Raw genomic sequence first — 6,000 nt, 5'->3', positions numbered from 1 at the left:
CCCCCCCCCCCCCCCCCCCCCCCCCCCCCCCCCCCCCCCACGAGAACACAGATGCAGAAGGCGATGGTAGGAGGGACCCCAAGGAGAGTCCTGGTGGAGATGGATACTCTCTTGGAGAAGCAGTTCTAACCACTGATTTGGGCCAAGCCCTGACACCAAATGACGACAGGAGCAAATGAATCGTGCCTTTCAGCTCCCTCCGGGACAGGGTCCCATGTGAGCTTCACAAACAATCTCTGAGTGACACTAGGGATGAGAGGCAGAACCAAACCCCATTCTGACAGGGCGGGCCTCCCTGCTCACTCTCATTCAGAGGAGTTCAAAAAGCGCTCTTATCGAATCATCTTGGTCACCCCAACTTTGGCGGCTAACTCTGAGGGGAGGCAGTTCCTCCCGGTGTTTTGGAAAGACTGGAAGTATTGGCCAACGTTAGCCAGGAACACTGTTTAGCTTCAGTGATCTTAAATCTTATGAACCTTGTGTTAATATTTATGCCTGTCTCCTTTCCCCTTATGCCTCGCAGCTGGGAAAATTGACCTCCATCATTTTTCTGAGCCCTCTTCTCATTTTCCACCCTCCCCATTACCCATCTCCTAGCATGAAATAGATGTTCCTGAAAAAGAGACTGCAAAATTAACCTTAGTCAATAGAATCTCCTCCTCCTCCTCCTTTTCCCTCTCTGTGTTGCCATTATCATTCAATTCAAGTCAGTTCAACTCAATTCAATTCAAAATTGACTGAATGCCTATTTAAAGCCTAAGGCCCTTTTTGGGGGGAGGGATTTAAACAACCAAACAAATTTTTGACCAGTCAAAAATTGTGCTTCCTTCCAGAATATCCTGGGCCTGCAGCAAATTCGGGAGTCTCCCTACTTGGTTATTTCTTAGTGAAATGTCTGCTTCAGGAAAAAGCCCAGGACTTGAGGGTGTCTGGAAGGGTAGCTTGGGGTTCAGGAGGGCCACAACCACTGCCATCCCCAGGCATCACTTCATTCCTCAGAATTGACTGTGCTTTTTTTTCTCCTCACCCTGACCGTTGGGCCATGCCCATTTAGACGGGGATAACACAGCTGCCGCAGAGCTTGGACTTTCGGACCTACGTAGCTGCTCTGACCTTGTAGCCTAAGTGCCAGTGCCTCTAACTCAGATTCTCTTCCTTAACCCTCAACATTTGTAAACTAAGGAGTTTGTAAACCTTGTTTGTAAACAAAGCATAGATATTTGCTCTCTGAGTTACCACTGCCTTCCTTCCGAGAAGGGTGTCCATGTTTAGTGTGGGGATCACCTCTACCTGCCCACTTCTCGGTCTTCCTTCTTTGGCCAGCTCCTCTTGGTCTTAACCTTGGTTAAGGTTAACCTTGGGAGGCTCACCCTCCGAAGCCTGCACCATCTTCAGGCAGGCGGAAGGCCTCCCCTCCCCCAGTCACAGCCCACCCTCTGGGAAGTCCTAGCCCACTGCAACCTGCTCAGGAGCTGGGAGAGAAAGCGGCAAGAACGTGGCCGCCCTTCACGTTTGCACCAGCCCTCCACCAGCCGACCCGAGCCAGGGAGACCCTGGCAGGGCCTCTCCCTGTCCCTTCTGCTCTGTGGAGCAGCCCCAAGAGCTAAAATTCCAAGCCATTTTTTCTTGGAATGGGTTGCCAGGGTTACTTTGAGTGGTGTATGAAGGACTCAGGGCTACTGGTAATGCGTGGAAGACAAGAACCAGGAGGATCTCACTGGGGATGTGGAGCCGGCCGACAAGAAGCCAATGAAGAGGCCAGGGCCTCCAAGGTGGAGCACCTGGCTCCATTCTGGGCCCTGCTATAGAATGGGTGACCTTTGATGTGGTACAGGCTTCCTGGGGAACAAAACGCCAGTAATAATGCCAGCCTCTTTAGGTGCTTGGGCTCCTGGGCCACGATGGGCAAGCATTATGAGCCTCCCAAGGCTCTTGCATTGTATGCCCCAGGCCCGTGCTTACCTCATAGCAGAGCTATTCACCAAGGGCTCACTTGAGGTAGCTCCTTGATCCTCTGTGGTGGGATTCTCTGACTTGTGAAGAGGGGCTCTGCAGATTGCAAAGGGCCTCCCCACTCTCCAGCTACCCCCAGAAGCCTCGGAGGTTCCTGGATGGAAAGGAGGCAGCCTAGCTTCGGTGAGGCCAGTGGCAGGAGGGGGCAGGGGACATGCTACTCACACCAGAGAAAGGAAGGAGAGATACAAGGCAAAGCTCCTCCCTGGGCAGCCCCCACCCTGGTCATGGGAACAGTGCCCGGGAGCTCAAAAGAGTGTTTGTTGGGAGGGTTAAGGAAGGCCTCCCGGCTCGGTTTGAGAATTGCTGACAAGGAATATACATACCTTATCAGGAAGAAAGAGAAGCACAGAGGCACACACATCCATGTAAACATTTCTCTCAGCCTTTCACCAAGTCTAATTCACAGAGATAGGCAGGAGAAGGACATTATGCATATCTTCTGTCTCTGTCTCTGTCTCTCTCTTGGCTATTGCCAGCTTCCTCCTGACCGCAAATAAGTAGTAAGACAACAGGACATGGCAAGATGGCAAGGCAGGACACTCTAGACCAAGCCAGTGTATCAAAAGACACAGCTTTGGGGGCTCCTGGGTGGCTCAGTCAGTTGTGTCTGACTCTTGATTCTGGCTCAGGTCATGATTTCATGGTTTCTGAGTTCAATCCCTGCATCGGGCTCTTCACTGACAGTGCAGAGCCTGCTTTGGATTCTCTCTCTCTCACTCACTCTCTGGCCCTCCCCTGCACTCTCTCTCTCTCTCTCAAAAATAAATAAATAAACATTAAAAAAAAGACGCAGCATTGGCTCTCCCTGACATCCAGGGCTGGCTGCATGCTGTGCAGAGTCATAGGTGATAGGGTTCTTGGGAGAAGCATGGAGAGGCAGTCAGATGGGTACAGGGGGAACCAGTTGAAGCCTCCCACTGTACACCAGGAACAGGAAGCCCTCATGCTGCCAGGTGCACAGGTTTCAAAGATGTCGATCACACATTAAATTAAAAGAAAAATAAAAGCAAGCACTGCTTGTACGCAATCATATGAACGCCAAAGAAACGATCCTCACAGGCTCCTAGAAGAAGACCATTCTAACTACAGCCGGTCGTAGCACAGATGCTATGTGACTGGTTACCTGAGAAATGTGATTTAAAGGGCACTGAGAAAAAATCCTCTCAGTACAAGATGTCTGCCTGACCTAGCTGCTGTACTGCCTAACGACATCACCATCTGAGTCATACTCTTGGGTTCTAATGATCATTCCTGGACTTCATAATTTGAGGAATTAAGAAAGGGTTTTTTTTTTCTCCATGAAAAAGCCCTGGGAAAGTGCCGCATTCTGCCACGATCGGTTATGCATACTTAAGTATGAACTCAATTTTCATATTACTTTCAACAGAGTGGTCAGGGGCAGATCAGCACTGGAAGACAACTGGACACACAGCAGGTAAACCTTGCTTGGTGGGCTGCAGAGGGAAAGAAATGGATCCTTATTAGGTTTTTATTTTTTTTTTAATTTTTTAATGATTATTTTTAAGAGAGAGACAGAGAGACAGACAGAGAGACAGAGCACGAGCAGGGGAGGGGCAGAGAAAGAGAGAGACATAGAATCTGAGGCAGGTTCCAGGCTCCTAGCTGACAGCAGCAAGCCCGACGCTGGGCTTAAACTCACAAGCTGTGAGATCATGACCTGAGCCCAAGTCAGACACTTAACTGACTGAGCCACCCAGGGGCCCCAAGGTTCTTATTTTTTTATGTTTATTTATTTTTGATAGAGGGAGACAGAGGATCCAAAGTGGGCTCTGCACTGACAGCAGTAAGCCGGACGTGGGACTCAAACTCATGAGATCATGAGATTAAACCATGAGATCATGACTTGAGCCGAAGTTGGACGCTCAACTGACTGAGCCACCCAGGCACCCCCGTTTATGAGGTTCTTAATATCAGGATCACCCTGGGGGGAGCTTGTGAAGAATATGGATGTCCTGGGCTCCATCCAGCCCTAGAAAATCCAGTGCAATAGTGTATTTCAGTGTATTTCAGAAGGGTATTTTCAGATGGTTTGGATGCAGCTGTTCTGGTCCCAGTCCATGGAACTGCCTTTGGGAACCACTGGCCTAAAGGTGACAGCCAAGACAGGGTCTACTCAAAGAGTCCCCAGAGGGTCAGGGTCACCAAGAGTTACTTTGTGTGATACACCATGATGGGGTTCAGAATATTCTGGGCCTAAGGTCTGTTTGCCCTTCACTTGCTTTCCCTTGCCTTGTCAACTCCTGAAAATTTGATCAGAACATGAATGAGCACTGCTAAAAGAAGGATAACCCAAACCTGCTCTAATTTATAAACCAGTCTCTGACAAATTTCACCTGTCTGTTATGAGGAACAGATTGCTTCTAAGACACTTCACAGCTGTCGGTGGGAACTCTGCCTGAGAGGCTGGGGACGCAGAGGGTGGGCATCACAGGGTGGGAAGGGAGAAGAACCCGGGGAGAGGGAGAGAACAGGGAAGGGCTGAGTTTTCTCCAACAGCACAGTTTGGTCAATTAACCAGCCCTGCCTCCCTTCTACAAAAGCCAGCTCTTCGCCAGCCCTGTGCCTGTCACCACCTGGTCAAATGTGGGTCTGTTCAGAGGTAGGCTAGAGGGGTGTGACTCATTCCCTCCTCAGGAGCCTGCTGGGGCTGACTACAAAGAGTTACTAGGATCTCCACAACCATGCTCATCTCCAAGGGAGGGCAGAAGGGGAATTAGATGCTCTCTCTCTGTGGTACGCACCTGGCCTGTGTTTTGGTATTTTATTTTATTTTTATGTTTAATTTATACTGCCTGCTAGGTTTGGGGCTTAAATAAACAAAAGCTATGCTTCCCCCAAGGCTTGAACTTCCTGGTTGCCTGTCAGCAACAGAGTGACCCTTTTAACCTCTTCTCTTGCTCCTTGAGACAGGCAGTGCAGAGGGTGGGGTTGGAAGAGAAAGATATTTTGGATCCAAAGCCTGGAAATTCTTGGTGCCAGCTTAAAATACCATCCTCGCCCCCGCCCTTCTCGACATGTATGTTAAGTTCCAAAGCCACCTTACCAAGCACAGACTTGTTTTAAAGGCCACAGCAGAACCGTAAGGGAAAGCACAAAAATGGGAAATTCAAAGTATTTATTGATTTTTTAAAAAATCTACCTCCAGACAACTTTGTACCACCAAGCAAAGACAGAAGGGCCCCAGGTCTTTGTGGGCAGAGCAGGCTTAAAGGCCTATAGACTGAGTAGAGTACGGTGAGCCTGCCTACCTGAAGAAGGCTCCCTGCCAAAGCTCATACACCTTAAAAAATAAGATGAACACTGGCTCCTATGTCCTAGGATAGAACTCTAACAGCAAAGTAATGAATCCTGGTCTGACATCCTGTTATTTGCTAAAACTAATAATACCGTGGAGTTTGTTGACAGACTTTCAGGAGAGCTAAAGTAAATATGGAAACTGAGGAATGGCCAAGTATAGACAGTTACTAGCTCAGCAGAGGAGAAGAAAGGAGTTTCACAGTTATTCCTTGGGCATCTTGGGGCACTGGGGCCTGAGCACAGTGGGGAGGTAATCTGGAGGCATCTGTCACATCACCGGATGATTTCTCTCCAACAATAGGCTGCTGCAATAATGGACTTGGCCCACAGAGCTGGGTCCTGAGCCCTTAGAGAATAATGGTAAGAATCGAGAGGGACTGCCCTAATACACATGCCAAGGGAGGTGCTCCCTCAGAAACACAGCTTTCTACATGAACTTGGTCAAGTAGGAAGAGACTATGTCAAGAGGCCAGAGCTCTTTTTCCACTTTGGCCACTAGCCAGCTGGGGGACTGCTTGGAAGGTTCTAAACCCCCTGTGCTGCCAGCTCCTCATTTATGAAATGGGAACGATGCTTCCCTCCCCAACATATACACCATACAAGGTGGATACGTTTATAGACACCTCAAAGTCTGGAAACAGATAACATCATTGTATTATTTTCGCA

At 49.1% G+C, this 6,000-nt stretch overlaps 1 protein-coding gene across 1 annotated transcript in view; it reads right to left on the bottom strand.

Moving 5' to 3' along the window:
- Positions 1–6,000, bottom strand: part of TSC22D3 (TSC22 domain family member 3) — a 61,789-nt gene that overhangs the window by 7,856 nt on the left and 47,933 nt on the right. The window lies entirely within an intron of this gene.

The sequence above is a fragment of the Herpailurus yagouaroundi genome, unplaced genomic scaffold (genome assembly GCF_014898765.1).
Source record: "Herpailurus yagouaroundi ecotype Mexico unplaced genomic scaffold, PumYag 67700, whole genome shotgun sequence".
NCBI classification, from domain to species: domain Eukaryota; kingdom Metazoa; phylum Chordata; class Mammalia; order Carnivora; family Felidae; genus Herpailurus; species Herpailurus yagouaroundi.
This window is presented reverse-complemented; position numbering and strand designations above follow the sequence as displayed.